The sequence below is a fragment of the Anomaloglossus baeobatrachus genome, chromosome 6 (assembly GCF_048569485.1).
Source record: "Anomaloglossus baeobatrachus isolate aAnoBae1 chromosome 6, aAnoBae1.hap1, whole genome shotgun sequence".
NCBI classification, from domain to species: Eukaryota; Metazoa; Chordata; class Amphibia; order Anura; family Aromobatidae; genus Anomaloglossus; species Anomaloglossus baeobatrachus.
In genome coordinates, this window is record NC_134358.1 from 533154045 (window position 1) to 533171769 (window position 17725).

The following is a 17725-nucleotide window of genomic DNA, read 5'->3' on the forward strand; positions in this document are numbered from 1 at the left end:
GATGACATCAGAAACCCTTTGAGGTTTTGGGAAAAATCTGAAAAACAAGTAAAAAACATGACAAATCTACAACGTGTGCACACAGCCTAAAACAAATATAAAAAGCACTACAAACAATCCTTATTACGAGATTTTTATTTGTGTTTTTTTCACAGTATGCTCTGGGCATAGTACTTTTTAAGCACTTTTTTCAAGATTCTTCTCTATAGGGCTTATAAAAAAAAATGTGGAAAAACAACATATAACAAATGCTTGCTAATGCCTGAAAAGAATGCTGTGAAAAATACAGGAAACTGTTAGCCTTTTTTTGTTTTGTTTGAGTTTTTTTTAACAGTGAAACGCAAAACAAAAAGTATGAACAAGTCCTGTTGTTTTTTGTGTTTTTCTGCCTAAAAGACTATAAGCAGATTATACTTTAAACTATATAGCACAAATTACATAGTCTACATAAAAAACCCTCAGCCCTGTGCGCACACTGCATTTTTTGCTGTGGATTTGCTGTGGTTTTTGCTGCAGAAAAGGTGCGTTTTTTGTTCATAATGTTCATGCAGTCCTTGCCCAGCAAAATCTATGAGAAATCCAAAATGCTGTGCGCAAACTGCGTTTTTTTTTCCTTACAGGTTTTGCTGCAGAATTTCTGCAGCAAAAAGAAGTAGCATGTCACTTCTTTTTGCCATTGATAAATGGTTCAAAAACCACAGGGACAAAAATGCTAGTAAAACTAGGCCTAAAATTCATGATGTTTTTACAAGCATGTCACAAAAAACAAGTGTAAGGGTATGTGCGCACGTCTGCGTCCTATTCCGCAGCGTTTAAGTGCGTTTCAAAACGCAGCCGAAAAGCTGTATTTTGAAAGCATTGTGCATGTGGAATTCATACGTTCTGGATGCTTGCTCTGCCATAGACAGAGGGGAAAAGCATCCGGAATGCACAAAAAAAGTGACATGTTGCTTTTTAGAACGCAGCGTTTTGGCAAAATATTTCAGCAGCCAAAACGCTGCGTTCTAAAATGCAACGTGCGGATGGAATTTGCACAATCTTCATAGATTGTGCTGGAGACGCAGGATGCATGCTTTTACGCTGCGGTGCAGAATGCAGCGTAAAAGCATGAAAAAGCACACGTGCGCACACAGGCTATGAGTCCCCAAAAAAGCTTTTTTTTATAGTATCATAATGATCATAACATTTTTTTTATTTAATTATTATTTCACTTGGAATAGTTTGTAACTTCTATATACGGTAACTTAAATTTACATAGATTTTTACAAAGTCCTCTGCAGAGAAAAATATCCAACATCTCTGAGGGTCCAGGAGGGCATCATAGTCGGTGTAGGGAGAACTTTGTAGGCTGATTGGACTAAATTAGTTGAGCTGGAAACTATTGTTTTGTTATTAATGAGCCATAAATTATCAGCATGAGCGCTTTTTAGTCATATTAGCTTAAACTGAGTATGCAGAAGGGAGTTACAGGTAATAAAATGCAAAAGACTCAATAGTTAAAATAAAGCTGGTGTCACACACAGCGACAACGACAACGACGTCGCTGCTACGTCACCATTTTCTGTGACGTTGCAGCGACGTCCCGTCGCTGTCGCTGTGTGACATCCAGCAACGACCTGGCCCCTGCTGTGAGGTCGCCGGTCGTTGCTGAATGTCCAGCTTCATTTTTTGGTCGTCACTCTCCCGCTGTGACACACACATCGCTGTGTGTGACAGCGAGAGAGCGACGAAATGAAGCGAGCAGGCAGCAGGAGCCGGCGTCTGGCAGCTGCGGTAAGCTGTAACCAGCGTAAACATCGGGTAACCAAGGGAAGACCTTTCCCTGGTTACCCGATATTTACCTTCGTTACCAGCCTCCGCTCTTGCTGCCAGGGCCGGCTCCTGCTCTGTGCACATGTGGCTGCAGTACACATCGGGTAATTAACCCGATGTATACTGTAGCAAGGAGAGCAAGGAGAGCAAGGAGCCAGCGCTAAGCAGTGCGCGCGGCTCCCTGCTCTCTGCACTGTGACATGTAGCTGCAGCACACATTGGGTTAATTAACCCGATGTGTACTGTACCTAGGAGAGCAAGGAGCCAGCGCTAAGCGCAGCTCCCTGCTCTCTGCACTGTGACATGTAGCTGCAGCACACATTGGGTTAATTAACCCGATGTGTACTGTACCTAGGAGAGCAAGGAGCCAGCGCTAAGCGCGGCTCCCTGCTCTCTGCACTGTGACATGTAGCTGCAGCACACATCGGGTTAATTAACCCGATGTGTACTGTACCTAGGAGAGCAAGGAGCCAGCGCTAAGCGTGGCTCCCTGCTCTCTGCACATATAGCACAGCGACGTTATGATCGCTGCTTCTGCTGTGTTTGACAGCTAAGCAGCGATCATAACAGCGACTTACAAGGTCGCTGTTACGTCACCGAAAATGGTGACGTAACAGCGACGTCGTTGTCGCTGTCGCTTAGTGTGAACCCAGCTTAAGTCTATTTGAGTAGTAAACCAACAAGCAACTTAAGGTACTGTCACACATAACGAGATCGCTAGCGAGATCGCAGCTGAGTCACCGTTTTGGTGACGCAGTAGCGATCCCGTTAGCGATCTCGTTATGTGTGACACTTACCAGCGATCAGGCCCCTGCTGTGAGATCGCTAGTCGTTGCTGAATGGTCCAGGTCATTTTCTTCAAAGGCGATGTCCTGCTGGGCAGGACACATCGCTGTGTTTGACACTGTGTGACAGGGTCACAGTGACTGCTGAGATCGTTATACAGGTCGCTACTGCGACATGTATTGTTCCTGCATCACTGGTAAGATCTGACTGTGTGACATCTCACCTGCAACCTCCCAGCGACTTACCAGCGATCCCTATCAGGTCGCATCGTTTTCGGGATCGCTGGTAAGTCGTTGTGTGTGACTGGGCCTTTATAGCCACTAGCAAGATTACATGAGTTGTTGATTTAAGACGACTGCTCCTTTCCATTGTCTACATAATAAGGAAGTGGAAGACTCAAGTAATCCTCATAGACCCTGCTGGTAGTTAATTCTAAAAAAACAGAAGAGATTGAGGAACAGAATATAACTTGTTCCCTGATACAGAAATCACTTGTGTGAATACAAGCTATCATTAAGAAAACCTACAGGTGCAAATTTAAATTTTATTGCAGAAAGTTCTGTAACTGTCCCTTTCAACTGAAACATCCGTATTCAGATGAATGGTGCTGATCTACTGTCGCAGAACAATTTGCTGCTAAATCTGCAAAATAAGAATTCGTCCTCAAGAGGTTAACAATAACTTTTCCTTTTGATTATAAAAATATTGATGAAAAGTGTTGTTTTAAGGCAGTATGCCCCAATTAGTTATGGGTGAGTTTTTGACGTTACTTATTTTCGCTGTGTCAGAAACGCAGCATCTTCCATTTCCAGCAAGTGGTTGGGATTTATAGAAATTTTCTGCCCGCTGTGGTTCTTTTTTACTCAGTGTAAACTTTCCTTCGGTGTGTGTATCCGCAACATGTCAATTTCTCTGAGTGTTAATTGCAGAATTTTCCTATAGACTTGCATAAGATGCAGAAAAGGTTAATGTAATTCACACATAAATATAGCAATAAACTCTTTTCAAAGCTAAATACCAGGAAGTATCAAAAGCAAAGCAGCTTTGGTTAAAATATGTCATACCAATAAGGAGCAAAAACCGCAGCTTCAAAATTGAGATACAAAATGATGTAAAAAAATGCAAGTAAATTAATTTACAAAATACATTACTGCAGAAATTCTGCAACATCAAAACTTCCCAAAAGCTCATAGTGGGAACATAGCCTAATTTTTTACTAAGGCAGAGCTTGTGTGTGACTTGCGTGAGGGTCGCTTTGCACTGCCCAGACTGGCCAGCTTCTCTCCTCATAGTAGCGGGTCAGCTGCATAGAAATACATGAAGCTGAACCACCCTTGTCAGGAGAGAAGCCGGACAGTCTAGGTAGTGCAATGCCATCCTCGCGCGAGTCACATACAAGTGTTTTACTCTAGCCTAATATGGGGTCTCAGTGACACCTAATTCTAGATGCCTTCAATGCCTAGTGAGTAGTGATGGGTGGACCCGGACTGTAAAAGTCCGGATCTGCGCGGGCTCAAAAGTATCTGGGTGCTGTTCCTGGGTCCGGAGTTCTCAGGAAACTCTGACTAATGATCAGGGTCCGAAAAAAAGAGAGACAAATAAAGCAAGCGCGCTATACTGACAGAGTCTCCAGGACAGCTGGAACTGCTTCCATGCCGCTCACTCTCCTTCCGGAGCTGATCATTATCGCTCATCCATATTCACTACTTTGCCCACCCAACGGCAGTCCTGGCATCTGTGATTGGTTGCAGTCAGACACGCCCCCAGCTTATGGGACAGCGTCTGACTGCTTATGATCACTGACCCTGTCTGCGGGTCACTATCGTGGTATAAAAAGAAATAAATTGACATAGAGTCCCACCGTATTATGATGCCCATCTATAATAAAGTATACGGCTACAGGCTGCATCCCCGAGCCGTGCGCTTACCTTGGCTGTGTATCAAAATAAGAGGAATTGCATGCAGCTTTTGTTTAAATTATTTAAATAAATCATTTTTAAAATGGTGTGCGGTCCCACCCAATTTTGCTACCAAGCTATGATAAAGCCTGACTACTGTGGGGGCTGGAATTATCAGGCTGGGGAGACCCATGGTTATTAGGCCCACCAGGCTAAAAATAGCAGCCTGCAAAAGCCCAGGATTGTCGCATCAATAGGATGTGATAATTTTGGAACTTTACCCAGCTCTTCTCTATTGCCCTGGTGTGGTGGCAATGAGTGTAATAAGGGGTTAATGGCAGCTCACAGCTGCCACTAAGCCCTAGATTAGTAATGGGAGGCGTCTATGAGACACCCCCATTACTAATATGTAAGTGAAAGTAAATAAACACAAACAACGAAAAAATCCTTTATTTGAAGTAAAATACAAAAAAAACACCCGCTTTGACCAATTTATTAACCCCAAAACACCCAGGTAATCCACACAAGGTCCCACAACAATTCTAGCTCTGCTACAGCTGAAGGCACAGTGCGCGGCCATAGAACATAGTCTTAAAGTAATACCGCTGCACAAACTGCTCTGCCACTGAAAAAAACCATTAGTTAAAATATACAGTTAAACACCACAAAAAATGTACCCAAAAATATATATAATCCAGCCAAGGGAGGCACTCTCTGTGATCATAGGCAAACCAAAATGGAAACCGGAGATCTGAAGCAGGCGGACTCCGTCCTGAGGCTAGTTACAAATAGTTCGCTTGATAGGATGTGACTCTGGAACTGAGTCCGAGGAACTCCAGTTACGGAGTGCTCAGGGATTAGTGAGTCACTAATCCCCGATAACTCCGTAACTGGAGTTTCCTCAAACTCAGCTTGAGAAGATGTGACTCTGGAGCTATCTGTAACCAGCCTCAGGATGGAGTCCGCCTGCTTCAGACCTCCGGCTTCCATATTTGTTTGCCTATGGTCACAGTGAGTGCCTCCCTTGGCTGGATTATATATATATATATTTTTTTGGGGGTACATTTTTTGTGGTTTTTAAGTGTATATGTTAACTTATGTTTGGTTTCAGTGGCAGAACATTCAAGAGATATATAGAAGGGGTTAAAGCCGCGCATCAGCCACATATGAAACTGTAGAAACGTTGATGAAGGATAACAATCATTTTATTTCATCGGTCTACACGTTTCAAGGTCAAAGACCTCTTCTTCAGGACCAGTACATCAACAAAAGGATGTACTGGTCCTGAAGAAGAGGTCTTTGACCCTGAAACGCGTAGACCGATGAAATAAAAAGATTGTTATCCTTCATCAACGTTTCTACAGTTTCATATGTGGCTGATGTGCAGCTTTAACCGCTTCTATATATCTCTTGAATGTTCTTCCACATGGGGCTGCAGCAGACGCCAGGATCTCATGCGTATTAGTAGTTGTGACTTTCACAACTACACTAGGTGAGTGTATATTTTCCATATATACCACACTGTCCCTTTGGTGTTACACTATTAGCGCTTCTTATTTTTAGATATGGTTTCAGTGGCAGAGCAGTTTGCACAGCGGTATTACTTTTAGACTATATCTTTGACACTGTGCAGGAGTGATCGGTACTGTTTGCAGCATTCTTGTGCTCTCCACATGCTGCTTAATATGGGTGCAGATACTCAATTTTTATATATCAGGCATAGAACATAGCAACCAAAAACCACCAAAGAAAATGTAAATAAAATTAGTATATATTTATTGAACAATTGTTAAAAAACAAAAAAGTATCAGAATATATATCACATGTGTGACCAGGTCAGAAGAAGGAAGGAAAAACCTATTAAGGAGGGTAAAACAAATATATGAACACATATAATATGGTTTGCGGAAATGTAAAACAGACCATTAGTGGAATAATAATGCTGTCCAACTAATCCATATGTGGAATGATCCTGTTGTCGAACTAATCCAATTACTTGTCAAATATCAATGGGACAATTGCCCCAACAGTGTAGCAGTGCTAGTGTGGATGATGGACAAGTTACCCATAATGATGTCTACCACAAAGCCCTGATGCGCGTTTTGCTAAATTGCTTTCTCAAAGGGAAGGTTTCTGAAAAAATACTGCCCTGCCAGAATTTATAATAGCAGAGGAAAGGACGCCAATTTGGCGGCTCATAGGCATGCGTCATAACTGATACATCCGCTTATTGCCTACATTATGCCGCATTCATGTTGAGAAAATGTGATCCCAGGATGTCAGCCCATACGTGTGGCACATTCATTGATGGCCAGTGGCATAACCTGGCATTTGGACCCACTGCATATGCGCAGATTGGTGGCCATCTTTCCAGAGTGCTGATAGAGGTGACTGAGAGTCTAAAAAAGATCTTCTCCAGAGTGGTCAATGATAATCTTCCACAGCCTTTGAGAAAGACACTCAAAGAACTCCAAAATATGGATAATATTGTAATTGAAGCATCACACATGGGGGCAATGTTGTAATCTGGCCTACCGACAAATACGAAGAAGAAGCCCTTTGTCAATTCAGAAATATCTGACTTTTATATTTCCACTTATAGTCTATTTTTCCACTTCTGCAATCCATAGTGCCTATTCCCAAATGTTTTGTTTTTAGGTTTGTTCTTCCTTCTTCTGATTTGGTCACACGTGATATATTCTATTTTTGTTTTGGTTTTTTTATCAATTGTTCAATAAATATTTATTAATTTTATTTACATTTTCTTCAATGTTTTTTGGTTGCTCCATCCCCTTTTTTTGTGTATCAATGTGTTCTAGGAGCACTCCACCCTCTATTTTACTTTAGGAATAGCCCACCTTATGGTATGGTTCTTGAATTAATATTGTCTGTGCTTTAGGAATCTCCTGTTTTTAATATCAAATTTACAGCTGAAGAATTCCAACTTTTAAAGGAAATGAAGACACAGCCTTGTAGTCTTTGGATATTGGCAGCAGAATCCATGTGTTTGTAGTGGAATCAGGAGAAATCAATGTTGGCTGAGAATATCTTGTACACAGACTACTCACAAAAAGTTAGGGATATTTGCCTTTAGGGTGAAATTTATGTAAACCATAAAAAGTTCACCCTATAGTGATATTTTATCATGAAAGTAGGGCAATTTTAAGTAAACATAAGCAATGACGATTTCCTCATCTCAAACAATTTATTGAAACAAAAGCCAATAATAGTGCTGGTATACCCCCATAAACATGTCACTGTCTCAATAACATGTCATGTGGCCTTGAGCAGCAATTACAGCTTGACAATGACGTCTCCTGCTGTTCAGAAGTCGAGTTATTGTTTGCAGAGGCATGGCATCCCACTCTTCTTGAAGGACGGTTCTCAGGTTATTGAGGTTCTGGGGTATAAAGTTACGATCCTCTACATGGCAACTCAGCTGATCCCATAGGTTTTCTATGGGATTAAAGTCTGGAGAAAGTGCAGGCCGCTCCATTTGAGATAACCCAGTCTCCAGCACTCATTCTCTAATGATGCGACTTCTATGAGCTGGAGCATTGTCACCCATAAAGATAAAATTAGGCCTGTGTTGTTCATGCAGAGGCACAATGAATGGATTAATGATGTTATTAAGGTAATAGGGGCTTGTCACAGTACTATTCACAAAGTGTAGGGCAGTTCTGTATTGGCTATACAGAGAAAACCTCGCATCACCTCTTGTGGGTGCTCAGGAGAAAAATAAGTCAGACAATATGGGAACTCCGGCACACTCACTATCACCCTTAGAGACACAGAAAATCGGAAAACATGAAGCTGAAGTCAAAATCCTTTTCTTTTTATTTTGTGGTGAAAATGTGCCAAAAAGTGCTGTACAATAGTCCACCAATCACTTTTTGGCACATTTTCACCACAAAATAAAAAGAAAAGGATTTTGACATCAGCTTCATGTTTTCCGATTTTCTATGTCTCTAAGGGTGATAGTGAGTGTTTCGGAGTTCCCATATTGTCTGTATTGGCTATACACTCCTACCCACACTGTAACACCACCACCACCAAAGACATGTATGGTGACAACAGTGGCTGATGCATAGCGCTCTCCTTGACATATCCAACATAGTTGGTGTCCATCATTTCTGCTCAGTGTGAATCGACTTTCATCAGTCAACAGCACTGAGACCCACTGGTCCCTTGTCCAGCATAGATGACGTTTGTGCGTCATCTGTGGTGTGGTCAGGAACCCTTGCAGGTCATCTAACATGCAGACCACACTACTGTAGATGGTTTTGAATTGTCTGACATGACACTTGGATGCCTCTTCGCTCCCTTATATGTGTCTGGAGTTGTGTGGCATTCATTATCTGGATCTGAAGGGCATTGTTTACAATGAAGCTGTCATCTGTGTGGGATGTGGCTGAAGAAAGTCCACTCCTATGATTTTATGTGACTCTTCCAGTCTCTCTGTATCTTTGTTGCAACCTGCTGATGACACTCTGTGACACTGTAAGCTCAGTGACCAGTTCTGTTTGAGAACATTCTGCTTGAAGCCTCGTAGTGGCGAGGTACTGTACATCAATTGTTAGGTGTCGTCTCATGATGTCAAAATGTGAACAGCATGATGAGGAAGACTTTCTAAATATCAATTCTAATTGAACCCTGACATTTATTTGGTAATTCATGGACCAAACACCTGTTGTGAATTTTGCCTTTAAGCTCCTTATTAGAAAACAGCAAGTTGTGCAAAAATTACTGAAACTTTGAACAGTTGCACATGTGCATCCAAAAATTTAGAGAAGGTCACATTAAGTTCACCTGAAAATGTTAGACGGCATTTTAGGATTATCCTGAAATTTCACCCGAAAGCCGAATATCCCTAACTTTTTGTATATTGGTAGTATTGGTAGTTTTAGAGCAATCAGTGATGTATTTGAATACGTTTTTCCAGTGTACAAAGCTATAGTTTTCTGACTATATAAACTGCGTGCAGTACTTTCGACAACAATAGTGCCGATTGGTGGTGCTGCTGGGTGCCGGCTCCCCTCTGATCTGATATTGATGACATATCCTAAGGAAATGCTATAAAAAGCTATAAAATGCTATAAAAATTGTAGACCTAGACAATCCCTTGAACAGTTAATGTTCTTCAGAACTCTACTAATACTACTGAAGCTATTACTATTGTTACCAAAACCAAATGGTAGGGTTATACTGTAAAGTAGAAACTCTTTGTTGAATGTTCTGCATGAAAATCGTTGTTGTACACTTTTGGATATAAAGAATTCTTATTAATGTTATGTATGGATATGTTGACTATTGTAGGTACTGTTTTCTCATTTTTATACATATCCCATTTTTCCCCACCAATTTATATAATGATCATCTGTGGAATTCAGCCAAACATAATAGAGATGTGAAGAATCTTAATGAGATTTAATTATCTTGTGGAATTGTTTTATAAAATGTTATTGCAAAAAAACAAATGAAATGAAGCCAAGTTTTTTGCGCGCTCACAAAGCTTACTGAACTGTCTCATGTAAACAATAGTAGCAGGCCTCCAACTGTAGTCAGGTTGTTCAGTGTAATTTACATGGAGATGATGTAAATGATCTAAGAGGTCATTCTTGTTTGTCAGTCAGAAAATATATTGTGCACACAGCAAGTCCAAAAGATGTATGGCTCAAGCATGTTGCTGATGGCTGATGATAAAGTAAATGATCTTATACAAATAAAAACAGAATGTAGTCATGGAGAGGTAAATGAATGAGTAGGAAGCGTTGGGTCCATAGGTAAAGGGGGTGAGAGGTTGAAACAGCAGTGCCATCAAGAGGGACTTAATATAACATATGACCTATGGCTTCAGCAATTCTAGTGTTGTATAAACAAGACTGTGAAGAGCTTGGTCACACTTTGTATTGTGAAATGTTTTGCCCATGTATAGGAGCCACATTTAGCAAGAAATGTTCAAGCCCTGGATTTTTCCTATTTAGTGGAAAAAGAAAAAAAGGAAAATAAAGTAAAATGTGGTTTTTTTTATAGTGCACTAAATGCCATTTTAAAATGTTTAGAGAGAAAACTGGAGAGACAAGGGAGGTATATACTGTGTTTTTCCAAAAATAAGACCTCGCCCAAAAATAAGACCTAGCAGGGATTTTCAGCATTTTCGGAGCAAGGCTTAAATATAAGCCCTCCCCCGAAAATAAGCCCTAGTCGCGGATCAATAATGAAGTGTCCATGCAGCTAAAAAAGATACAGATACTGCAGGACACTTCATTATAGACAGCGGCGCCCGGCAATTACACTCACCCGACACTGAGCAGCAGGACCTGCAGTGATCACACACCCGCACACATCAGCTCTCTCTCACACACACACACAATCAGATCTCACACACACCAGATCTCACACACAAGCATCGGATCGCACACACAGTCAGATCGCACACATAATCAGATCGCACACACAAACATCGGATCACACGCAAACATCAAATCACACACACAAACATCGGATCGCACACACATCGGATCGCATACACACTTACCTCATCCAGCGACACCGATCTCTTCTCGCCAGCAGAATCCTGAGAGGAAGTGCAGTGGAGCACAACGAACAGGACCTGCAGCCGGACACGTGACTTGCTCTCATTCCCTGCATCCGTAAGTGCTGGATGTGATGTGAGTGTGTGTGTGTGTGTTTGTGTGATCTGCTGTGTGTCTGCAATCGGGTGTGTGTGTGTCTGCGATCGGCTATGTTTTTCTGCGATCGGATGTGTGTATCTGTGATCGGATGTGTGTATCTGTGATCGGATGTGTGTATCTGTGATCGGCTGTGTGTGCCTGTGATCGGATGTGTGTATCTGTGATTGGATGTGTGTATCTGTGATCGGCTGTGTGTGCCTGTGATCGGATGTGTGTATCTGTGATCGGATGTGTGTATCTGTGATCGGCTGTGTGTGCCTGTGATCGGGTGTGTTTATCTGTGATCGGCTGTGTGTTCCTGCGCTCGGATGTGTGTATCTGTGATCGGCTGTGTGTGCCTGCGATCTGCTGTGTGTGATCTGCTGTGTATTTCTGAGATCTGCTGTGTGTGTGATCTGCTGTGTGTGTGTGATCTACTGTGTGTATGTGATCTGCTGTGTGTGTGTGCCTGCGATCGGATGTGTGTATCTGTGATCGGCTGCCTGCGATTTGCTGTGTGTGCCTGCAATCTGCTGGGTGTGATCTGCTGTGTATATCTGCTATCTGCTGTGTGTGTGTGATCTGATGTGTGTGTGTGTGTGTGTGTGATCTGATGTGTGTGATCTGCTGTGTGTGTCAGCTAGCAGCAGGGTAGGACGGCGTGCAGCACCGACCGGAGATCACAGGAGGACCTGGGAACAACGCAGACGTCCTGGTCTGGTGAGGATGAGTCTCCTGGGAAGTTGGGGGTCTGCTTTTTTGGGGGGTAAACTTACCCCCAACCGTGTTTCTCCAAGAATAAGACCTCCTCCAAAAATAAGCCCTAGTGCTTTTTTGGGGGGCAAAAAAAATATAAGACAGTGTCTTATTTTTGGAAAAACACAGACAGATCCAATTGGACTAAAAAGGCTCACCTCATGTAATTGTAGACATAACATACATGTCACGACCGGGGATAGAAGCTATATCGGCTGTATAGTACAATATAAAGAAAAGGGGAAAGAAATGCCTTATCGCAGGGAAAGGGAGAAGTGGTGACCCCTGACAACAACCTGCAGTTCACCCTCACTGTCCTCACCAACCCTATACAGGTTCCACACCTGTTGCCGAGCTGGATACCTCACGCTATGCAAACCTTGATCTGGACCCTAAGTAAGGATGGCGCTTGTGAACAAGGGAGACCAAAGGAAATAATACAGGGGATATATAAATGCTACCACCTGCCCCCAGGTAGATAGCAAAAGTTAAACACTTATCTTAGGAGCAGCTACCACAGAAGTCTCTGGAACAACAAGAGGAGACGACCGTTGCAGACCACAGCCAGGAACAACTATAAACCACACTCAAACCACCCCAGGGTGAGGTTTATAAAGGTAGTCAGAGGCTGGCAACTGAGAGGAAAAACTGACAGTTTCCCAGGGTCATAGAGTCTGCTGCTGTGCTGCGGAAACAGGGAACTGTCAGATAGCAACACGTGTTGCCAATCTCTCGTATTTTCGAACACTTGTTGCCACTGGATTGTAAGCCGGCTGTGACACCTTTGTGACAGGCCGTAACACATCCTTGACAATAAGGCTGCCACAGTATCCTTATTGTAGATATCAGAACAGGATGATGATGGGTGAACACCATGCTGCCTTAAAAGTATCATCAATTTAGAAAAATACGAATCATCGCAATGTATTTTTGAGATAAATCTTCTTTATTAGGACAAAAATCACATTAACCCCTTCACAACCAAGAACGTATATATACATCCTTGGCTGTGTCTGTCTCTTTAATGTGGGCTTGCTCAGGGCGAGGCCATATTATTCTATGCAGATATCTGCTGTTCTGATCTTCAGACATGTGCAGCTAACATGCGAGTGTAGTTCTCCAATCCACCCACGTCTGTTAACCCCTTAGATTGCGCTGGCAAACTCTGATAGCGCGATCGAATGTGCTCCGGTGGGGATCATTCTGTTCTCCACTGCCATCGACGGCCCCGTGACACGACTACGGGGTGCCAATTGATTGCCATGACAGTGTGGGGTCAGATGATGACCCCTGTCATTATCATGACATGCTTCCTGTGCATGCCGGCAGAGCGCCGGCACTCACAGGACCTGATCAGCATTTTTGCTGAAGCATTGCTCTGATCAGCAGAAGTGATCGGAAAGTGCAGGCATCAAGTCCCCTAAGGGAACTAGTAAAATCAGTAAAAAATAAAGTTTTAAAAAAAAAAATATAAAACCCCTCAAATTTAAAAGTGCAAGTCACTCCCCTTTTGCCCCATTGAAAATATAACAATAAAAAAAATTAGCGAGAAAAAAAAAATCAAAATTATTTTTTTTTGGTCGCCGCAACATTGCATTAAAATGCAATACCAACAATGGTAAATATTTATGAAGCTACCATATAAGAAATAACTGGAGCAACCTCTGGAGGCTTCTTTCTCACAAAGAGTATTTGGGGAGTTTCTGTACCTATTATGTAAATTAGGTTACTTGCATTTTTATCGTATTTTGACCCTGCGGTTTTTGTCTCTTTGATGTGTCATGTTTTAAATTAAGCTGTTTTGTTTTTGGTACGTCCTAGTATTGGCTTTGACAAAACTTCGTCGATACAATCATATGTGGATCGCACTTCCACAAGGGAAACGTACTAAAAACACATTTGTTTTTTACCTGCAGATTTTCCACATCTAATGCAGTTCTATGGGGAACATCCATAAAACCCAATATACCAGCCAAAGAAGTTGACATGTTGCGGATTTGAAACACGCGCCGCAGGTCAGTTTATGTACAATTTAAAAAAAAAACCAGGGGGCATGAAATTTCTATAAATCTCATCCACTTTGGTGGAACTATAAGATGCTGTATTTTTTGCACAGCGAAAATGCGCACTATCAAAAACTCATCAGTGGAACTTAACCTAACTATTTTGGCTAAGAACTGTAGATGATTTTATGTCTTCACTTTGCCATATTCTTAAAGCCATAACTTTTTTGTATCAACATAACTATATTGGGGCTTGTTTTTAGTGAGAAATATTTTTTGGCACAATCATTTTAGATTACATATAATGTATTGAAAACAGATTGTTATCCTTTTTTTGTTAAGGGGAAGGGGGATTGGGTTGGAAAAAAAGCAATTGAACAATTGTGTTTTTTACAGTGCTCACCATATGGTATAAATAACATGGTACTTTATTCTGCATGTTCCTGTGATTATGACAATACAAACTTTTTTCATGTTTTAACTATTATAGTACAATGGAAAACAAGTCATTTGTTTTTGTCTCATCATATTCAGTGAGCAATTGTAGAGCAAGCTGTGGTTTTAATTGGTTTAATTGGTACCATATTTAATGGATATATGTTGATTCCTATTATTAATTTTTTGGTTTGAGTCAGGATGAGCAATTAGAACAATATTATTTTTTATATTTGGTATTTGATGTATGATTAGTTTGATAACTTATTAGTTAAAGGGAACCTGTCAGGTCCAATATTCACCCAGAACCACGAGCAGTTCTGAGTGCATATTGCTAATCACTGCCTAACCGTCCCTGTACCTAGTAGCCCAGATAAAGGGATCTTTAGAAAAAGTATTTCTAAAGATCTTTTATTGTATGCTACTGAGCGCGGGGACTAGTCCCAAGGGTGTTGCTTCCCTTACTAGTCGGCCCCATTAGCATGTTAGCACGCCCCTTTGACGTCAGAGGATGATCTCACTCACCTCTCCACTGCCATCACCGCCCAACGCTGGATTTTGTCTCAGTGTGCGTGACCACAGACTTTAGGTCATGCGCACTTCTTCAGTTTGGCTTCATAATGCGCATGACCGAAACTCCGGGGTCATGCGCACTGAGCCGAAATCCAGCGTCGGGCGGTGATGGCAGCAGAGACGTGAGTGAGATCATCCTCTAACGCTGCACATTTATTAGCATGTTAGCATGCCCACAGGGGCGCACTAACATGCTAATGGGGGCGACTAACAAGGAAAGCAATGCCCTTGGGACTAGTCCCCGCGCTCATTAGCATATGATAAAAGATCTTTAAAAATACTTTTTCTAACGATCCCTTTATCTATGCTAGTGTATATAGGGACAGCTAGGCAGGGATTAACAATATGCACCCAGAACTGCTCGTGGTTCTGGGTGCATATTGCACCTGACAGGTTCCCTTTAAGGATATTACATTTGTGACTATCAATTATTTTTTTATCAAGCATTTTTATGTTTTTGTTACTTTGCATAATAAAACAAAAAAGTGAGTTTTTTTATTTATATAATTTCTTTTATTCATTTACACATTTATAAAATGTTTTTAAATGTTTTTTAGTCATACTGGGGGACATGTGCATGTTATTACTTAATCATTACTCTATTACACAGAATTTTTTTTGTATTGTAATAAATTATGCCCATCATCATAAGACCAATTTCATCCAACTTTCTTACTCTGAGAATGGACCATGATGTCCTGATGGGCCATGGGTCACCTGACTCCCAAATCAATAGCCTAAGAAGCATATTTGAAGCTGTTCAGTTCAGGCCAAGATAAACACTGCTAGTCTGCAGTTGGACATCCCTATCTGTCTTTGGAGGATGTGTGAAAAAGTCCTAACGCTTATAGGAATTTTAGTAGGCCCTGCTTTTGAGATAAACTCATAGGTATTAATAAAAAAGAGAAAAGGCTAGGCACTGCAAGCCCAGGTGTGTACTCACGAGGCTGTGGTTTTTCCTTGGATCACAGATCTCCAGCCGGTCCCTGTGGTGCTCAGCCAAGGTGTAGAAATCCAATATGAGCTTCAAGTAAGAAGGAATGGCGGCAACTCACTGGTGAACGTTAACGGCAATTTTTATTGCACAATCTGCAGCATTGTTACAATGTAACCAGGGAGGGGGGAGTGCAGGGGCGCCGGACGACGGCCGTTTCGCACCGTAGCAGGTGCTTCCACAGGTCCGAATTAGCAAAGTCAGATGAACCTCCCTCTTATGGAGGAGTCTGACAGGTGCAACTAAAAAGCTCATTGGCTGATACCAGATAACAACAGCGTAACAGTATAATCCATATTACAGATAATCAATCAAAGTTGGATAGAGAAAACGAATACAGAGTGTAGAGAAAGTTATCAGCAAGGAATATGATGAACATTTATCATATATACTTGTTCCCTCTTCCAATAGAGATGCATTGCTGCTGAAAACCGAGAAGGTCTTTTTTTATATATATTGTGTGTAACACAATGTTATACCTTCTACTTGTTTTTTTACTTTTTTATTATTAAATCGTTTTAAAGATTATTTATTACTCTATTTTGAGAGGATAAAATCCTTATGTATGAAAAAATATGCTCTGCCGTGCAAGAAAAAAGAAAAAAAAAAAAAAAAAACTACGATTATGGATCTGCCAAAGCAAGTACTTTTTTTCAAAAGGAAAATTTATGACAGTAAGTATGTGCATGGGTTGGATGTAATATCTATATTTATTCTTTACTTATTTTACTTTTTTTATGCCCTACTTTTAATTTAAAGATATCTGGCCTCTACTGGGGGGCTTTTTTCTATCTTTTAGCAGGAAATTTAAACACGCTAAGTGCCCGTTATAGGAAAACGGACATGTCGTTACGGTCATTGAGTCCCAAAGGACCCAATGCCTTAACCTCCATAATGAGGCGCGATTCCCTCTGTAAGAGTTGTTTATGAGTATCGCCACCTCTTCCAGATGGGGTGATCTTGAATACACCCGCAAAAGATAGAACATCTGGATTACCTGCGTGATGTTCTCTAATGTGCCTAATTAGCCTGGGGGACCCCTTCCCTGTTAAGATGGAATTATAGTGTTCTCGAAAACGTACGTATAGGCAGCGTATGGTTTTCCCTATATAGAAGAAGGAACAAGGGCAAAAGATTACATATACAACAAATTTGGTCTTGCATGAGATGAAATGTCTAACGGTGAAATTATGTTCACCTATATTCAGGACCTTGGCTGTCAGATGGAAGGAGCAAAAATTACAGTCCCCACACCTATAGTTCCCTATCGGTTGGGCACGGTCTAACCATGTTTTTTTGTGGCTAGTAAGCCTGTTCTGTACAAGTAGGTCTCCCAAGTTTTTGCTCCTTCTATATGTCACCAACGGTCCTTTCTTTGCCCTAGTAGATAAATCAAAATCCTCCTCTATTAAATGCCAGTGTCTTTTTATACTGGACCGGATAATGCTGTCCATTGGGCCAAACTTGAAACTAAAAAGGAATCTACCAGAATTTTCTTCCCCAGTTTTTCTTTGTTTTTTATTAGTAAGCTCAGGGGGTCTGGAGTTGGAGTGGAGCCGGGCTTTTTCAATAATATCGAGTGGGTAACCCCTATTCTGTAATCTGGTTGCTAAATCGACACTCTGCTCTTCATATTTTTTCTTGTTGTTGTTAATCCTTTTTATACGTAGGAATTGGCTGAATGGGAGGGACTGCTTGGTATGGGATGGGTGGTAGCTTTCATAGTGCAGTAGTGAATTCTTGGACGTGGGCTTCCTAAACACTTCCCGTGTTAACTCACCATTTTCTAGTGTA

General features: G+C 41.4%; 1 long non-coding RNA gene across 3 annotated transcripts in view; it reads left to right on the plus strand.

Annotated features, from left to right (window-relative positions):
* LOC142244561 (uncharacterized) overlaps positions 1-17725 on the plus strand; it is a 290422-nt gene that overhangs the window by 119402 nt on the left and 153295 nt on the right. For all 3 annotated transcript variants that reach the window (XR_012724591.1, XR_012724589.1, XR_012724590.1), the window contains exon 3: positions 13843-13941. This is a non-coding gene — a long non-coding RNA (uncharacterized LOC142244561). The remainder of the gene's footprint in view (positions 1-13842; positions 13942-17725) is intronic.